This window comes from Marmota marmota, unplaced genomic scaffold, assembly GCF_001458135.2.
Source record: "Marmota marmota marmota unplaced genomic scaffold, marMar, whole genome shotgun sequence".
Lineage (NCBI taxonomy): Eukaryota > Metazoa > Chordata > Mammalia > Rodentia > Sciuridae > Marmota > Marmota marmota.
In genome coordinates this window covers 4,649,730-4,670,280 of record NW_026000283.1, presented here as the reverse complement: position 1 = coordinate 4,670,280, position 20,551 = coordinate 4,649,730, and the positions used below count along the sequence as shown (strand labels likewise).

General features: G+C 32.5%; 1 long non-coding RNA gene across 1 annotated transcript; it reads left to right on the top strand.

Annotated features, from left to right (window-relative positions):
- Positions 1-1,901: 1,901 nt before the first annotated feature.
- LOC125614391 lies at positions 1,902-9,510 on the top strand. Its single transcript, XR_007344994.1, has 3 exons — positions 1,902-1,931; positions 8,465-8,472; positions 9,409-9,510. It is a non-coding gene; the product is annotated as an uncharacterized LOC125614391 (long non-coding RNA).
- Positions 9,511-20,551: the final 11,041 nt, after the last annotated feature.

Here is a 20,551-nt window from a genome sequence, read left to right as displayed (position 1 = left end):
AATCACATATGCACATAGGGTAATAATGACCAATTCATTCTACTATCCTTTCTATCCCCATACCCCCCCTTACTTCACTCCCCCCTCTGTCTAATCCAAAGTACCTCTACTATTCACTAGTTTCCTCCCTTCCCTTATTGTGAGTTAGCATCAGAGAAAATATTCAGCCTTTGGTCATTGGGACTGGATTATTTCACTTAGAATGATATTCTCCAGCACCATCCATTTACCAGCAAATGACATAATTTCATTCTTCTTCAAGGCTGAGTAATATTCCATTATGTACATGTACCACTTTTTCTTTTTCATTCATCTGTTGAAGAACACCTAGTTTTGTTCCTTAGTTTAGCTATTATGAATTAAGCTGCTATAAACATTGATGTAGCTGCATCACTGTAGTATGTTGATTTTAAGTACTTTGGGTATAAACCAAGGAATGGGATAGTTGGGTCAAATGGTGGTTCCGTTTCAAGTATTCTGAGAAATCGCCATACTGCTTTTGATAATGGTTAGACCAATTTGCAGTCCCACCAGCAACATATGAGTGTATCTTTTTCCCCACATTCTCACCAACGTTTATTGTTGCTTGTATTCTTGATGATTGCCATTCTGACTGGAGTGAGATAAAATTTTAGAGTAGTTTTGATTTGCATTACTCTAATTGCTAGAGTAATTAAACTTTTTTTTCATATATTTGTTGATGGATTGCTTGTACTACTTCTGTGAAGTGTCTGGTCAATTTCTTAGACCATTTATTGATCAGATTATTTAAAACATTATTTTTGGTGTTAAGTTTTTGAGTTCTTTATATATCCTGGAGATTCATGCTCTGAGGTACTTGTGGTAAAGCTTTTGTCTCATTCTAGAGGCTATCTCTTCACATTTTAGTTTTCTTTGCTCTGAAGACGCCTTTTAGTTTGAATCCATTTCATTTATTCATTATTGGTTTTACTTCTTGATCTTAGTCTTTTTAAGGAAATCAGGTCCTAAGCTGACATGGTAGAGATTTGGGCTTACTCTTTCTTCTACTAGATATAGGGTTTCTGGTCTAATGCCTAAGTCCTTGATACATTTTGAGTTGAGTTTTGTGCAGAGTGAGAGATAGGGCTTTAATTTCATTTTGCTACATATGGACTTTCATTTTTCCCAGCACCATTTGTTGAAGAGGCTATTTTTTCTCCAATGTATATTTTTGGTGTCCTTTTCTAGTATGAGATAACTATATTTATGTGGGTTTATCTCTTTGTCTTTTATTCTGTACCATTGGTCTGCATGTCTGGTGCCAATACCAGGCTGTTTTTGTTACTGTAACTCTGTAGCATAACTTAATATCTGGTATTGTGATGCCTCCTGCTTCACTTTTCTTGCTGAGGATTACTTTAGCTATTCGGGGATTCTTATTTTTCCAAATAAATTTCATGATTGCTTTTTGTATTTCTATGAAGAATGTCATTGGAATTTTAGTAGGAATTGCATTAAATCTGTGTAAAATTTTTGGTAATATGGCCATTTTGACAATGTCATTTCTGCCTATCCAAGATCATGGGAGATCTTTCCATCTTCTTAGGTTTGTTTAATTTTCTTTCTTTAGTGTTCAGTAGTTTTTATTGTAGGAGTCTTTCACCTCTTTTGTTAAATTAATTCCCAAATATTTTATGTTTTGAGGCTATTGTGACTGGGGTAGATTTCCTAATTTCTCTTTCAGTGGATTCATTAATGATGTATAAGAACACATTTGATTTTGGAGTGTCAATTTTATATCATGCTACTTTGCTGAATTAACTTGTTAGTTCTAGAAGTTTTCTAATGGAATTTTTTTTGGATCTTCTAAATATAGAGTCATGTCATCAGCAAACAATGATAGTTTGAGTTCTTCTTTTCGTATACATGTATCTTTAATTTCTTTCATCTGCATAATTGCTCTGGCTAGTGTTTCAAGAACTATGTTAAATAAAAGTGGTGAAAGAGGGCATCCCTCTCTTGTTCCAGTTTTTGTTGAGAATACTTTCAATTTTTCTCTATTTAGAATGATGTTGGCCTTGGGCTTAGCACAGATAGCTTTCAAAATGTTGAAGTATATTCCCTACTATCCCTAGGTTGTTTTTTTTTTTAAGTTTTGAACAAGAAGTTGTGCTCCATTTTGTCAAATGCATTCTATGCATCTGTTGAGATAATCATATGATTCTTGTTTTTGAGTCTATTGATATGATGGTTTACATTTATTGGTTTCCATATGTTGAAACAACCGTGCATCCCTGAGATCCACTTGATTGTGGTGCACTACCTTTCTAATATGTTTTTGTATGTGATTTGCCATAAAATTTTATTGAGAGTTTTTGCATCTATATCCATTAGGGATATTGGTATGAAGTTTTCTTTCCTTGATGTGTCTTTGTCTGGTTTTGAGATCAGAGTGATGCTAGCTTCATAGAATGAGTTTGGAATGGTTCACTCCTTTTCCATTTTATGGAATAATTTGAGTAGCTCTGAAGTTAATTCTTCTTTGAAAGTCTTGTGGAACTCGGCTGAGAATCTGTCTGGTCCTGACCTGTCCTTGGTTGGTAGGCTTTTAATAGTGTCTTCTATTTCATTACTTGAAGTTGTTCTGTTTAAATTGTGTATGTCCTCCTAATTCAGTCTGAGTATGTCATATGTCTCTAGAAATTTGTTGACGTTTTTGAGATTTTCTATTTTATTGGAGTATAAATTTTCAAAATAGTGTCTAATCACCTTATGTATATCAGTAGTGTCCATTGTGATAATTCCTTTTTCATCATCAATTTGGTAATTTGAGTTTTTTCTCTCTTTCTTTTCATTAGTGTGGCTTAGGATTTATCAATTATATTTATTTTCTCAAAGAACCAACTTTTTGTTTTGTCAGTTTTTAAAATTGATTCTTTTGTTTGAATTTTATTGATTTCAGCTCTGATTTTAATTATTTTCTTTTACTGCTTTGTATTGTGATTTGTCCTTCTTTTGCTAGGGCTTTGAGATGTGATGTTAAGTCATTTATTCATTAACTTTCTATTCTTTTAATGCATGAGCTCAATGCAATAAACTTTCCTCTTAGTGCTCCTCTCATAGTGTCCCAGTGATTTTGATATATTGTATCACTATTCTCATTTACCTCCAAGTATGTTTTTAATCTCATCCCTCTTTTCTTCTGCTATTCATTTGTCATTCCATAACATATCATTTAGTTTCCCAGTGTTGCTATAGCTTGTATTTTTTTTAATCATTGATGTCTAATTTCATCCCATTAAGATATGATAGAATGTCTGGTACTATCTCTATTTTTTTTTTTTTTTTGCTAAGAGTTTCTTTGTGGCCTAAAATATTGTATGCTTGGGAGAAGAATCTGTGTACTGATGAGAAGAAAGTGTATTCACTCTTTGATGGCTGAAATATTCTATATATGTTTGTTAAGTCTAAATTATTGATAGTATTACTTAGTTGTATAGTTTATTTTTTATTTTTTTAGTTTTTGTTTGAAGGCTGTATGCAGCAGTGAGAGAGATATGTTAAAGTCACCCAGAATTATTGTATTGTGGTCTGTTTTAGTCTTGAAATTAAGAAGGGTTTGTTTAATGTACACAGATACTTCATTGTTTGGGTCATAAATATACAACAGATCCACACCAAGGCACATTATAATGAAAATGCTTCAATACAGAATAAGAGTAGAATTTTAAAGGCTGTGAGAGAAAAACATCAGATTATGTATAGGGCGAAACGATTTGAATCTTAGCTGATTTCTCAACCCAGACCCTGAAAATTAATAGGTCCTGGAACAATATATACCAGGTATGGAAGAAAATGATGCCAACCAATTCTATAACCAGCAAAATTAAGCTGCAGATTTGAAGATGAAATAAAACCTTCCATGATAAACAAAAGTTTAAAAAGTTCACAACTAGAAATCCTGCACTAAAGAACATTCTCAGCAAAGTATTCCATGAGGATGAAATGAAAAAAAAAGTGAAAACCAACAAAGGGAGTAACTACACTCAAGAAATAGTCAAAGGAGAAACTAAGTTAAATTAAAAAACAGAAATAAACCCAAAAGACTGGAAATACAAATCATATATCAATAATAACCTTGAACATTAATGGCCTAAACTCATGAATCAAAAGTCATAGACTGGCAGATTGGAATAGAAAACAAGACCCAATGATATGCTGTCTCTAAGAGACTCACCTCATAGGCAAAAGCATCCACAGACTGAAGGTGAAAGAATGAGAAAAACATATCACTCACATGGATCAGGTAAACAAGCAGGAATTTCTATCCTCATATCAGATAAAGTGGACTTCAAGCCAAAGTTAATCAGAAGGGACAAAGAAGGAGTTTTCACACTGCTTAAATAAATTATACATCAACGGATTTCACTTTTAACAATGAAAAATGCTGACAAGTGCGGCAAGCCACCTTAATACTCTTTGCCTTGACCAGTAATTAGTTCCAGGCAGGTTATTTATTTTTTCTCTAGTAAAACAGCCCAGGCCACTACTAAACCTGCTGAATTAAATACTCATAACACATTATTCAGTGAATAATTCTGGGCATGAAGTGAAGAACTAACCACCGTAGATATCTATCTATGCATTGTATTTTAAAATTTAAATTAAAATTAGGAAGTAAGAATCCCAGGGAACTTTCTGTAATAGTAGATGTTTCTAAGAGTAAGAAAAAGAGAAATTTAATTAGGAAGTTTTTTATTTAAACAAAATTTTACACTTATATTATGATGTAGACATAATTAAAAATAGCACATTAAAATTTAAATTATTTTAGCATTTTATAATTTACATATGTGATAACTACAATTAAGTGAATAATATTTTTAATAGAATGAATTAATTTTCTATATAAAAATACTTTATTTTGTATCATCACTGTCTTTAGAGTAAACTCAAATATTTTATATGACTTTCAAGATGTAGCATGGTTTGATTGTGACTTACTTTCACCAGACTTCTTATAGACAATGATACCTTTTTATAATGTATATGCCCATCAACTATGGAATACTCTGAGGCAATAAATATTAACAAAGTGTTTATCTTACCACATGTTACCTCACAAACCTTATGCTAAGTCAAAGAAGCCAGATGTGTAAGATCTCACATACAGTGTTTATATGACACTATTTATATGACATGTTTGTAGAGGACAAGTCTATAGGAAGAATAAGTTAGTGGTTTCCTGGGTGTAGGGTGAGAAAACAGATTTATTGCAAATAGTGATAACTGAATCTCTTTCAGGTGACAGAAATGTTGAAAAACTGGTTTGTGGTGATAAGCAATTATTTGTAATTAATAATCATTAAATTTTTACTAAAACAATGTTGTGTGTTGTGTAAACTATGCCTTAATTTAACTATGAATGAATCCATGATGGATGTGGTGGTGCATCTTTAGGCCAGCCTCTTGGGAGGCTGAGGCAGGAGGATCACAAGTTTGAGGCCAGCCTCAGGCACCTTGCAAGACCCTCAGCAATTTAACAAAACTCTGTCTCAAAGTAAAAAATAAAAAAAGGATTAGGCATATATCTCAGTGGTAAAATACCCCAAGTTCATTCCCTTATATCACCCCTGAAAGATCCATATCAATAAGATCATGATGAACTTGCTAGCATTTTAACAAAATAGAGTCTTGAAATAATTACCTAGATATACCAGGAAAATAGAACAAAGTAAACAATGAGAAATGAATAAATATCTAAACAAACAAATATCCCCCATATTTTTTCATCTAAATATTTCAGCAATTATAACATGTAACCACATTTCAAAATCCCATACTTATTAAACTAAAAAAAATCCTACATAATTTTTTAATTTAGTATTTTATTTTTTTCTATCTTATTTTTTATTTGTTTTAATTAGTTATGCATGACAGTAGAATGCACTTATATACTTTGATGTATCATACATAAATGGGATATAGTTTCTCATTTTTCTGATTATACCTGTTGTAGAATCAAATTGGTCATACAGTCACATACCTACATAAAGTAATAATGGCTGTTTCATTCTACTATTTTTCTTATCCCCACATCTCCTGCCTTCCCCTCCTTTCACTTCCCTCTACCTAATCTAAAGTAACATTATTATTTTTTGCATTACAATTCTTAATACACATAAATACCACACTTTTTGTATCTCTGTTTGTATATAAAATATCTTGACACCCAATTCAAGTCTTCATACATGTACTTTGTATAATGATGTCCATCATATTCCACCATCCTTACTAATCCCCTGCTCTCTCCCACCCCTCTTCCCTATCTAGAATTCATCTATACCTTCCATGATCTCCTTCTCTATCCCACTATGAGTCAAATTCTTAATAACTATTATTTTAAAATAATAGACAATTTACATTTAAAGATAATCATAAAATATTGAAACTATTTTTAAAAATCAAAGGCAACTTTCATGGCTCATTGCTTTATTCAGACATTTATTGAAATGATTGAGAACTATTAATGACTTTTCATGTATATCTTTATGTGAGTCATGAATGTACTGACAAATTATTGACACACTTCCATGTCAGTGTGAAGTATTTTTAAATCAACATAATACAGATGATAAACTTTCAAATATTCCAGAATTAATCACTATAACAAAAAAAATGGAATGTATGACAGTTTAATCAATTGTCTAGAACATGATGTTCATTATGTTAGTTTTTATAATTGCATTCATTAAAAATGCAGCCATTGTATTTGAAAAGAGTTACAGTAGATTTCATTAGTTATGATATTAATTGATAATAATTTTTTAAATATATATTTTTTGGTATTTCTAAGCATTAAAAAATTTCCACTAATAGCAATGATAATTGTTTGCATGCCTAATCTGTGTTCAGTGCCTCACATTACAGAATTCATCGGTGGGTATGTAGGTACATAGATAAATAGATCAATACACATACATATGTACATGCAGAAAACATTCACTATTCATAAGAAATCTGTGGAATAGGTACTCTTATTTTTCCCATTTAAAATTAATAAATTCAATTTTTTTCTTCAACATTGAATACAAAAGTTTAGGTAGCATTCCAGTGTAGAGTTACATTTCTTTTACTTTTTAGGGCATTTTAGTTATGCATAATAGTGGGGTTCATTTTAACATATACATACATGTATATATAATTTGCTCTATTTCAGTCTCCACATTGTCCCCTTTCTCTTGCCTCCCTTCTTCCCCAATTTCCTTCCTCTACTCTATAGGTTTTTCTTCTGTTAATTTATTTTTTTATTCGGTGCATTAAAGGTATACATATAAGTGAAATTAATTTTGATATATTCCTCCATGTGCATAGCACAGTTCAGTCAATTTCATTTTTCAGTTCTTCCTCTTTCCCATCCCTCTTCACTCCTACTTGATCTCCTTAGTCTCAACTCCACAGTTCTCCCCTCCATTTTCATGGTATCCCCCATTTTTATATTCTTTATTTCTTGTTCATAAAAGAGAAAACATTTGACCTTTGAATATCTGAGTCTGGATTATTTCACTTAGCATGATAGGCTCCAGTTCTATCCATTTACAGCAAATGCCATAAATTTCATTTAGGGACACAAAGTCTGGTTATGTAACTTTATTACTGTGGGTTGCAATTCTATAAATATTTGTGTACACATATAATGCTTTTGGATATTTACCAAGGAGTTGGATTGCTGGGTCATATGGTTGTTCCATTCCTAGTCTTTTAAGGAATCTCCATACAGCTTTCCAAAGTAGTTGCACTAATATGCAGTCCCACCAACAATGTATGAGTGCACATTTTTCCCCCACATCCTCAGCAGCATTAGTTATTATTATATGTATTCTTGATGATTACCATTCAACTTGAGTGACACAAAATCTTAATGTAGTTTGATTAGCATTTCCCTGAATGCTAAGGATATTTACCAATTTTTATGTTTGTTGGCCATTTGTATTTCTTCTTTTGAAAAATATGTTTAATTCTTTTGCCCATTTATTGATTGCAGTACTTTGTGGGGGGTACCAGGGACAGAACTCAGGAGCACATGATCACTAAGCCACATATCCAGTGCTATTTTGTATTTTATTTAGATACAGGATCTCACTGTGTTGTTTAGGGCCTCACTAAGTTGCTGAGGCTGGCTTTGAACTCAAAATACTCCTGCATCAGCCTCCCGAGCCACTGGGTTTACAGGCTTGCACCACTGTGCCTTGGCTATGCCCTTCCTCTTTTTAATGTAGGTATTTATCATGGTAGTCTTCCCATGCTAGGCAGAATTTGTTTTTGATATTAAGTATTTTGAGTTCTTTACATGTTTTTATATTAATCTCCTATCAAAAGAATAGCTGGTGAAGATATTCTCCCATTCTATAGACTGTATTTTAATACTCTCATTTCCTTTGCTGTGGAGAAAAATTTTAATTTGAAGCCACCTATTTACTCATTCTTCATTTTATTTTTTGAGGTTTGGAAGTCTTATTTAGGAATTAGGTGCCTAAACTGATATGTTACAGTGTGTTTTATTCTAGAAGTTGCAGTGTTTCTGGTATAATTCCTAGGTCAATGATCCACTTTGAGTTGATTTTTGTGCAGGGTGAGAGATAGAAATCTAGTTTTATTCTTCTTTATATAGGTATCCAGTTTTCCCAGAAACATTTGTTAAAAATATTATGTTTTTCAGCTACACATGGTACCTTCTTGAAGGATCAGATGAAGGTATCTATGGATTTGGCTCTGTGTTTTCTTTTCTATTCTCTTGGTCTTCTGTGTGTGTTTTAAGGCCAATACCATGCTGTTTTTGTTATTATTGCTCTATATATATGCGATATTGTGATAACTCTAGCTTTGCTCTTGTTGCTCAATATTTCTTTGGCTATTACTGGTCTCTTATTATTACATATCATTTTATAACTTTATTTTCTTGTTCTGTGAAAAATGTGATTTGGCATTTCAGTGGAGACCACATTGACTCTGCAGATCCCTATTGGTAATATGGCCATTTTGATCATATTAAATCTGCCTATCTGAGAATGTGGGAGGCCTTTTATCTTCTGAGGTTTTCTTCAATTTCTTTCTTCAGTATTCTATAGCTTTCATTGTAGAGGTATTTCACCTCCTTGATTATACTTATTCACAAGCATTTTTGAGGCTTTTGCAAACGCAACTGCTTTCCTGATTTCTTCTTCAACATGATTGATTATTGGAGTATAAGAAAGATATTCATTTATATATTTTGATCTTGTATTCTGCTATATGCTGAATTTGTTTATCAGCTCTCAAAGTTCTTCTGGTGGAGTTTTTTGATATCTTCTACACATAGAATCATGTGGTCAACCAGCTTCTTCTTTTCCTATTTTTTATTTCTTTAATTTTCTTCTCTTGCTTGATTGCTGTGTCTAGGTTTTCCAGAACTATATTGGATAGGAGTGGTGAAAGTGGACAGCCTAGTTTGTTCCTGATTTTAGAAGAAATGCTTTCAGTTTTCCTCCATTTAGTATAATGTTGGCTTTTACAACCTTTATCATATTAAGGTAAGTCCCTTTTATCCCTAGTTTCTTTAGTGTTTTTAACACAAATGGATGCTGTATTTTGTCAAAGGATTTTTATTCATATATCAAGATGATCATGTGTATTTTTTGTCCTTCTATGCATGTGGTGAATATTTTGAAAATTCATATTTCAATAAATGGGAAATCTAGAATATATTAATGAATTTCTAGGCACATGTGACCTACAAAATTGAACCATGAGGATATAGAAAACCTAAATACACTAATATCAAACATTGAGACTGAAACAGCAATTAAGCACCTTCCAACAAAGAAATGCCCAGAACCAGATGGATTCTCAGTGAGTTCTACTAACACCAATCCTCCTCAAATTATTCCATGAAACAGGAAGAGAGGAAACACTGCCAAATTTATTCTATGAAGCTGGTATCACCCTGATACCCAAACCAGACAAAGAACATGTCAAGGAAAAAAAAAAACTACAGATTGATATCCCTGATGAGCAGAGGTGTAAAAATTCTTAATAAAATATTAGCAAGTCACATTCAAAACACATTAATAAAATTGCATATGATCATGTTGTTTTCATCCCAGGGGTGCAAGGTTATTTCAACATATGCAAATGAACAAATGTAATTCACCATATACAGTTATATTTCTTCAATTTTCTAAATCATACAATCTTGTTTAATGAGGAAGAAAAACACTGAATTTGTTCAACTTAAACACTTAGAGTAATTCTATTGTGTATAATTTACCTAATGAGACTAGACACATGATATATTTCAAGAGACATAATTAGTCTACAGAGTTAGAAGTTAGAATAATGGTTACTCTCGGAGGAAGCAAGTGGAAGGGAGGTTTCAAAAGGGTTTCTAATTGGCTGAGTTGGACTTGGTCAAGGCTGTGATGGCCCAGGAGGACTTTTCCTTGTCCACATCTAGGAGACCTGAAAGGTCCTGGATTTGTGAACAATTTTCTTTTCCATCTCTACTCCTTTAAGGCAGAGTAGATTCTTGTATATCTGTTCCCCTGGTGATAAGACAGTCTTATTTATTCTGAAGTTCTTGAAGCATTTCAAAGTTCTGCCCTCTGCATAGCTGCCTGACCCAGAGAGGAGATGGTGCCCACCTAGAGAACAGACAGTAGGAGGACTGTGGCTCTCCTCTAGGACCTCCCAAGGGTGTGCTGCACCTTTGAACTGCACAAATGTATTTTATTTAATCACCATGAGCAACAAATAGCCTAGTGTTTCTGTGGGACATTCAGGTTCTATTGAGAAAATCACAAACATAGGAAACTCATGAAAGTATTTCTTGGAGTAAACCTTGGCATTTTTCTTAGGCTGTGACCAAAGCTGAGTACAGAGAACATGACTCGTGAGGCATGTGCTATGAGTATCCCTGACCTTGACTTAGAGCAGCCAACTGAAGAGTGGGCAGGTGTTCTCTGGAGATTCAGACTGGGCCCAGAAAAAAAATACCTACCTGTGCTCAGTTCCTCCTTGTGCCAGCAACCTCACAATGGCCCCAATTGTTTATGCTAATTACCTAAATTCATATTTTATTTTTTCTGCTAAATATGGTTTCCAGTGTATTATTTTTATGTTGTTATCATAGCATATTGCATCCTTGGACCCCTATGGCTGTATCACATAGCCCAGGAATGCACTATGACAAGGTCAGTGACCTTGAGACAAAACCAAACAATCTTACTGCTCCCTGGCTGCCCATCCATAAGGTACTAGTCTCTTCTTCTTGTAAACCTAATGTGACACTATATTTTGCATTTATACTCTATTACTCTTTTTGATAGACTTGTTCTTTTTTAAATGATGTGTAATTGATTTCCCACTGTGCTTCTTTCTGGAATGTTGATGGTGTCTCCCCCACCACATACACACTTTTTTCACATGGTCCTGTACATTTTTGTTTCCATGTATGTCTCTTCATTTTTTTATCCAAATATGTCTTCTGTGGTATTTTTAAATAAATAAATATTTATTTAAATAAAAAAAGGCTTCTGAGTTCTGGGGTTCTCTTTCTTAATCTGGGTACTAATTACATATGTATGTCCAATTTGTGAAAATAACTCAAACTATGGTTATGATATATGGTGTGTTGCAGAGATAAAACAGTACAAAGTTTAAAATGAATTTTATTTTCAGTAACATATTCCAGGAATATTTCAGGTGAAAAAAATTATAATTGTTAAGTTTCAAGGCAGGTGAGCATTTTCAATAGCAGGACCACAATTCTAAAATCATAAAGCATAAACTGAAATTTTGTTTATCAATTATCTTTCTTAAACATATTGTATTTGTATAAGTATATTCTGTTTTTATTTGGTCTTAGCAGAGGTAAAAATAAGAGTCTTTGTGCTGTATTCATACTTGGAAAGTTTCTAATTCAAATATTTTGGTCAAATGTTATTTTTATTCAACTAAGAGATCATAACAAAGTGTATGCAAAATAAAGTTTGGTTTCAAAAAAGGAAATGACAAAATCTCTAGTCATATGAAAAAAAACATGATCTGAGTGATAAAAATTTTGTAAATTGACAATTCAGTAAACTTATAGTGAAAATTTGGAAGGTATTATCTGTTAGAAAAAGCTGACACTATCCTTAACTGTCTGATATAATATAGTGAAAAATATCTTGAATGGAGCTTTAGAAGTCCTCCTGACTACATATTTAAATAAAATAAACTGTGAGAAAAATCATAAATGCTGGATTCTGGTGGAAATTAAAAACTATCTTGACTAGCTAGATTCTGTTGGTGAATGTAGTGATAGGAATTTAAATTTACAGAACTACACAAATTAAAGGTTGGGAAGAATTTGTGTGAAAGAGTTTTGTCAGTTACAGTAAAGCTGCTAAATTAAATGTAATATTGGCAAATTATTATATATAAATATAACATATCAACCAACATTTCCAAAAATGTGCTTTGTAGAATGTTAAATATCTAATTATGAAAGTGATCACCAAGAAATTCTGGATTCAATGATAATCAATCTTTTTCTAAACAACTTCTCAAACCCTTTAAATAACAGTGAAAAACACTTTTTTTAAAACTGTGAAACACCTTAAGTAACAATGTTTCAGAGAAAATCTTAATGAAAAACTGGCATAGACACTTTGGTAAAACAAAAGGGATAGATTAATAACATGTCTCACAATTGCCACACATATGCAACCATCATAATTAACTTAAGATTTATAAAAATAGTAATGTACATTCCAGAATTCAATCCCAGGATAAAGCAAAAGAAAACTGCAATAAAAATGACTTTATAGATTAAAAGTGAAACATGCTAACATCAAGATAACTACCTCCCATTTTTATTTCCCACTCATTTACTGATGGCCCTTGCCACACTTCAGAGAAAATAGATACCAAGTCTTTCATATTTATATTCTCCCAAATTTGAAATTATAGCCCAAAGGAATTTCTTTTTTTAATTTTATTTTTTAGTTTTAGTTGGATACAATACCTTTATTTATTTATCTTTATGTGGTGCTGAGGATAAAACCCAGGTATTCGCACATGCTAGGCAAGTGCTTTACCGCTGAGACACAACCCCAGCCCACAAAGGATCTTCTTTATTCTGCTGTTATAAATTCTACAGAATGACTTTGGGTAATGTGACTAACTTCTGTATCAATTGCAATTATGTGTGGGATGTAATTTATTGATTGTATAGAATTTAGCTAAAGTTCTAAATGTGAGGCAATGTACCTGTGGCATCATAAGTGATAGATTTATAATATAGAAAGGAATGAGGAAAATTGTTTAAAAATTATTTAAGAGACAAAAACGATGCACAGATACCACAAGACTTCCATGTTACATGCAACAAAGAAGAATATGAATTTTAAAATTTAATAGTTATATAAATGTAATACAGACTAAATGAATAAAACTGGGAAAATACAAAATAAAGTTTCAAAGATATGGTAAGAAATAGCCTTAATCTCCTCACTTGAAGAAGTTATTATTAATATATATAGGGGATTTTATTATAGAGATAAAAAACTTTCTAGAGGCATATGACCTACCCAAATTAAACCAGGAAGACATAGAAAATTTAAACAGATCAATTTCAAGCAATGAAGTTGAATATGCCTTGAAAGTTTACCAACAAAGAAAAGCCCAGGACTGTATGGATTCTGAACTGTTCTACCAGACCTTTGAAGAAGAACTAACACCAATCTTCCTCAAATCATTCATAAAATAGAAAAGGAGGGAAACCTTCCAAACTCGTTCTATGAAGCTAGCATCATCCAAACATAAAAACTAAACAAAGACACATCAAGGAAAGGAAACTTCAGACCAATATCCCTGATGAACATAGGTGCATTAAACACTGATAAAATACTGGCAAATCACACACAAAAACACATTAAAAATAGTGCACCATGGTTAAGTGGGGTTCATCCCACGGATGCAGGGTTGGTTCAGCATATGGAAATCAATAAATGTAATTTAACACGTAAGCAGACTTAAAGACAAGAACTGCATGATTATCTCAATGAATGCAAAAAAATAATTTGACAAAACTCAGCATCCATTCATGATTAAAACCTAGAAAAAATAGGGATAGTAGAAATATACCTCAACATTGTAAAAGCTAGGTATATAGAACCCAAGGCCAACATTATTCTAAATGGTGAAAAATGAAAGCATTCCCTCTAAAAACTGGAACAAGACAGGGATGCCCTCTTTCATTAATTCTATTCAGCAGTGTCTTTGAAACCCTATCAAGAGCAATTAGACAGAAGAAGGAAATTAAAGAGATACATATAGAAAAAAAAGGAAGTCAAATTATCACTGTTTGCCAATGACATGATTTTATATTTAGAAGATCCAAAAAATTTCAACAGAAAACTTCTAAAACTAATAAATTAATTCAGCAATGTAGAAAGATATAAAATTAAAACCCATAAATCAATTGTGTTCCTATATTCCAATGATGAATCAGCTAAAGGGAAATTAGAAAAACTATCCCTTTGACAATAGCCTCAAAAAAAAAAAAAAACTACTGGGTATGAATTTAACAAAAGAGGTGAAGGAACTCTACAATAAAAACTACAGAACACTAAAAAATGAAGCTGAAGAAGACCTTAGAAGATGGAAATATCTCCTGTGTTCTTGGATGGGCAGAATTAATATTGTCAAAATATCCATACTACCAAATGTGCTGTGCAGATTTAATGCAATTTTAATACAATTCCAATCAAGTTCTTCATAGAAATAAAAAAATGCAGTCATAAAATTCATTTAGAAAAATAAAAGGCCCAGGATAGCCAAATGAATCTTTAGTGAGAAAAGTAATACAGGAGGCATCACAATACCAGACTTTAAATTATATTACAGAACTATAGTAACAAAACTAGCATGGCACTGGCAGCAATAGAGACAGGAACAAAAATGGAATAGAAAAAAGACACAGAGAAAAACACACATAAATAGTTATCTCATACAAGACAAAGGCATCAAAAACATACAGTGGAGAAAAGATAGCCTCTTCGACAGATGTTGCTGGGAAAAGTAGAACTCCGTATGTAGCAGAATGAAATTTAATCCCTATCTCTCACCCTGCAAAAAACTTAACTCAAAGTGAATCAAAGACTTAGGCACAAGAACAGAGACCCTGCACCTAACAGAAGAAAAAGTAGGCCCAAATCTTCATTATGTCAGATAAGGACCTGATGTCCTTAACAAGACTCCTAATGCCCAAGAAGTAAAATCAAGAATCAATAAATGGAACAGATCAAACTAAAAAGCTTCTTCTCAGCAAAAGAATCAATAACATGGAGAGAGAGCCTACATAATGGGAGAAAATCTTTACCACATACACCTCAGAGCACTAATTGCCAGAATATATAAAGAATTCAAAAAACTTAACACCAAAAAAAATTAACTAAATCAATAATGGGCTTAGGACTGAACAGACACTTCACAGAAGGAGAAATACAACCGATCAAAAATATATGAAAAAAATGTTCCTCACCTCTAGCAATCAGAGAAATGCAAATTAAAACTACTCTTAGATCTCATCTCACTCTAGTCAGAATGACAATTATGAAGAATATAAGCAATAATAATTGTTGGCAAGGACATCAGGGAAAGGTACAATCATACATTGCTGGTGGGACTGCAAATTGGTGCAACTACTATGGAAAGCAATATGGAGATTCTTCAGAAAACTTGGAATGGAACCACAATTTGACCCAACTATCCCACTCCTCAGTTTATACTCAAAGGACTTAAAATCAGCATACTACAGGGACACGACCACATCAATGTTTATAGCAGCTCAAGTCACAATATCTATACTATGGAACCAGCCTAGATGCCTTTCAACAGATGAAAGAATACAGAAAATGTGGTATATACACAATGGAATATTGCTCAGCCTTAAAAAAGAATAGAATTATGCCATTTGTCAGCAAGTGGATGGTGCTGGAGAATATCGTGCTAAGCAAAATAAGCCAACCCCCCAAAAAACAAAGCCTGAATGTTTTGTCCGATAAGCTGATGCTGATCCATAATGAGGGGAGATAGGGAAGAATGAAGGAACTTTGGATTGTGCAAAGAGGAGTGAGGGGTGGGGATGGGAAGGATGATGGAATGAGGCAGATTTTAGTACCCTATATACATGAATTACATGAATGATTACACTACAGGTGTGATTCTGCACCATGTACAGGCAGAGGAATAAGAAGTTGTGCTCCATTTTTGTACAATGTCAGAAGGCATTCTACTGTTAGGTATAACAAATTAGAACAAATTATAAAATTTTAAAAATAAATGGGCTAAGGGACTGAATAAACACTTCACACAAGAAGAAATATGAATGGTCAACAAATATGTGAAAAAATGTTCAATGTCTCTAGCAATTAGAGAAATGTAAATTAAAACTCCACTGAGATTTCATCTCACTCCAGTCAGAATGGCAACTATCAAGAATACAAGTAACAATAATTGTTGGCCAGGATGTGTTAGAAAGGGTCCAATCATACATTGTTGTTAGGACTGTAAATTGTTGCAACTACTCTAGAAAGAAGTATGGTAATTCCTCAAAAAACTAAGAATGAAACTACCATTTGGCCCGGTTATACCACTTTTTAGTATATATCCAAAGGTGTTAAAATCAGGATACTGTAGAGACACAACCACATCAATGTTTACGGCAGCTCAGTACACAATAGTTAAACTATGGAATCAACTTAGTTGCCCTTCAACAGATGAATGGACAAAGAAAATGTGGCATATATGTACACAATGAAATATTACTTAGCCATAAAGAATGATTTTACCAAATTTGCCACTAAATGGATGGGTCTGGAGACTATCATGCAAAGTGAAATAAGCCAATCCCCCAAACCAAATGCTAAATGTTCTCTTTGATATATGAAATCTAAACAACAATAAGGGGGAGGAGGTGGAGAATAGTTCAGTGGACTAGACAAAAGGGAATAAAGGGAAGGGAGGAGGACAGGAAAAGGAAAGACAATGGAAAGATCTGTCATAACTTTCCTATGCATATATATATGAATATACAACAGTGAATCTCTACATAATATACATCCACAGACTAGGATCTTAATTTGCATAAGATGCACTCCATTTTGTAAAAGTATGTCAAAATTTGATCTATTATCATGCATAACTAAAAAGAAAAAATAAAAAGTTTAATAAAATGTCTCTAGTATGCCAAAAATGAGTTTTAGGAGCAGACTTTGATTAACCATTATCTTGCTATATTTCCTTACATAGCACATATATCAGCAAGCATATAGGTAGTATCAATTTCTTGTCTAGTTTTAATATTGCTACAACAAACATGGGAGTACGGATGTCTCTTTGACAAATTGACTCCATTTCCTATGATTTTTATACTGTATATTAGGATTGCAAAATCATATGGTAATTCTATTCTTAAAATTTTTGAGGAAATTTCAGATTGTTTTTCATAATTGCCATATTAGTTTACATGCCTAGAAAGAGTGTATAATAGTTCTATTTATACCACATACTCACCAATACATATCATCTATCTTTTTGATCAGAGCCATCTTAACAGATGTGAAGTGATATCTAAGTGTGGCACTGACTTGCTTTTCCCTGATGATTAATGATGTTGAGCACCTTTTCACATATTGTTGTTCAATTTCATCATTATGTCTATCTAGATCCTTTGGTCATTTTTAATTGCCTTATTTGTTGTTTTGCTATTAAGTTGTGTGAGTTATATTTTGAATATTAACTCTTTCAGATGTAGAGTTTGCAAATTTTTTCTTCCATTCTGAATGTTGTCTTTCATTTTTCTGATTGTCTCCTTTGCTGCACAGAATTTTTTAGTTTCACAAAATCCCACTTGCTTATTTTTGCTTTTGTTGTTTTTGGTACAAGTTTCAAAAAAATTATGTCTAAGACTAACGTGAACAAACATGTCCTCATTGATTTATTCTAGATATTTTACAATTTCATGTCTCACATTTAGAAATTTAAACCAATTTGAGTAGATTTTTGTGTATGATGTAAGATATAGATCCAATTTCGTTCTTTTGAATGTTATCCTGATTTCCTCCAAAACAGTTGTTAAATAGGTTGGACTTCCCACATTTCATTTCTGGGTAATTTTGTGAAAATTAGTTGCCTACATATGTGTGGGTTTATTTCTGGCTTCTCTATTTTGTTCCATTTGTGTATATAGCTATGCTTATTTCAGTACCATATTGTTTGATTACTAGAACTTTGTAATATAACTTGACATTAGGAAGTTGACTTAAGCTGTCCTCTTCTTAATCTCAAAAGTGTTCTATTGAAATATTTTGTGGTTCCACATGAGTTTTATGCAGAACTTAGCATGGTTTCTTAATGAATATGTATTATGAAGCTGTTGTCAAAATGAGGTAATATATTTTATGGCTTAGGTATCAACACATGATGTTGAACTCATATCAGTTGATTTGCCTACAGGGGAATACCATTAGATGAAACAAACCCTAAGACAGCAATCAAGAAGATATATTCCCAGCACAACTTCCCAAGCTTCTGTTTATAAATCACATTTCTTGTTCCACATTGAAGGAAGATAAGAATGCTCAATTTGAATCCATAGTCCAGTATTTACAAGTAACTTTTATGTTAAGTAAATAAAATATTTGACATTTGGAAAAAAAATACTTGTACAATTGATACCACTTTTTAATTTGAGCACAATTGCATTAAATTTACTATAACATTGAAATTCAACTGAGTTAGTTCATTATAGTGAGAAGTAAATGACAATTCTAAAAATAAAATATGATGATGCTGTGTACATAGGAAAAATATAATTCATCCTGAAAGATTCTTTTCTGCAAGAAAATGGATGGTACTTTGGAGGCATATATTCTCTGGTTACCATATTCATGGGTACAATCCCAATCTCTCTTAGCTATGAAAGCATATATGATATATGCCAAAATGTGACAGTAAAGTGAAGGGATTTTTGTGTTTTAAACTTATAAATGGTGTTGTTCACACATCATGAGTTATTATGATAGCCTTTTTTAGGAGGTTTTGTTTTCAACCAAGGCAGCTAACCATAAAATAATTATCAGGGAGAAAAATGGTAATCTCTTAAAATATCCAATCTAATTTTTATTCATAAGACCAAACTACATTTTAGTATCTCAAGAAATGATTTTACAATTGCATAATTTCCATTTGGGAAAATGAACATGATAATACTCTCTCATTCCAACTAATCTTTCTCCCAGAGTAGTCATGTGAACATATTTATCTAGGTCCTTTTGCTTCCAATGTACCTCCCTCTCAGAGGGCCTCATGATAACTCAACTCAACTACTAACTCTGACAACTTTTCCCTAGCACTTTTCTCTTCCCAGAATGATTTTTCTTTACTGCCAGAGTGAATTACAGATGCAGTACTTTCTATTTAGAAATTGTCACTTTTAGCACATTTTAACCTTTTCTGCATGAATTAAAGCACTAATGAGGTATTGAGAAGAGACATAGCAAGTAAAATTGAAGTCATGTGTTTTTTTTTTTCCTGGAGACCATTTATTTTCACTGTAGGTTAAATCAAAGACAATCTATTAATATTTAATCCCTCATAATATAAATATGAAATAAGAAAGAAATACCAATTAAAGGAGGGATATTAAGAGTCACATACGTGTCTTTCTGAATAACTTTTTGGAAAATAAATAACTACTTAAACAATTTTGTGAAAGACAATCTTAAAATAAAAAATTTCAGGTGTATTAAAATATTAATGAATACATTTGAAGCATACAAAATACATTAAAGTTATATTCAGTGAGGAACCTTGGAAAATGTCAGAAGTTCAACCATCACCTATAAATGTTCTTAGAGTAGTCTTTAACCCCATTGTAAGATTTGCAATCACTTCCACCTGTATTCTTAACCTTATCCCATGTAGTTTTCCCCATGATATCCCTCCATCAATTATATTCTCTTTGTCCTCACCCTTCAATTGTACTTCTTTATGGAATACTGTTCTTTTGCTTTTATTCATATGCTCAAAATCTCTCTTATTTTAGCAATATAATTGTTGGAGAATCAGCCATTAGATGACCTGCTATCCATCTCCTGTATTGCTCAGTTGGTGTTCTAGGTCTATAAAATTCTCCTATGTGAAAGCCAGTTTTCAAAGTGTAATTTGGCCCCACATTCTTCATTTGGGGAAAGAAAAAAAAAAAAACAACTTTTTCCTGTTCTCGGTACCCACTGAAATTCCTTATACTGTTTAAGTATATGCACCATCTGATACCTGGCCAGACCTACCAGTATATATGCCACCATGGAAATGGAATAGAGTCTGCCTGTAGCATGAAAGGATTATATGTTGTCTAATACCCAGCATCATCTATTTGGAAGATTCTGTGTCAACCTACTTTATACACAAACAGAGATATGAAAAATTGTGGTATATATGTGTAATAAGAAGTGTAATGCAAAAAAAAAAAACAAAGTACATGTATAAAGACATGGATTGGCGT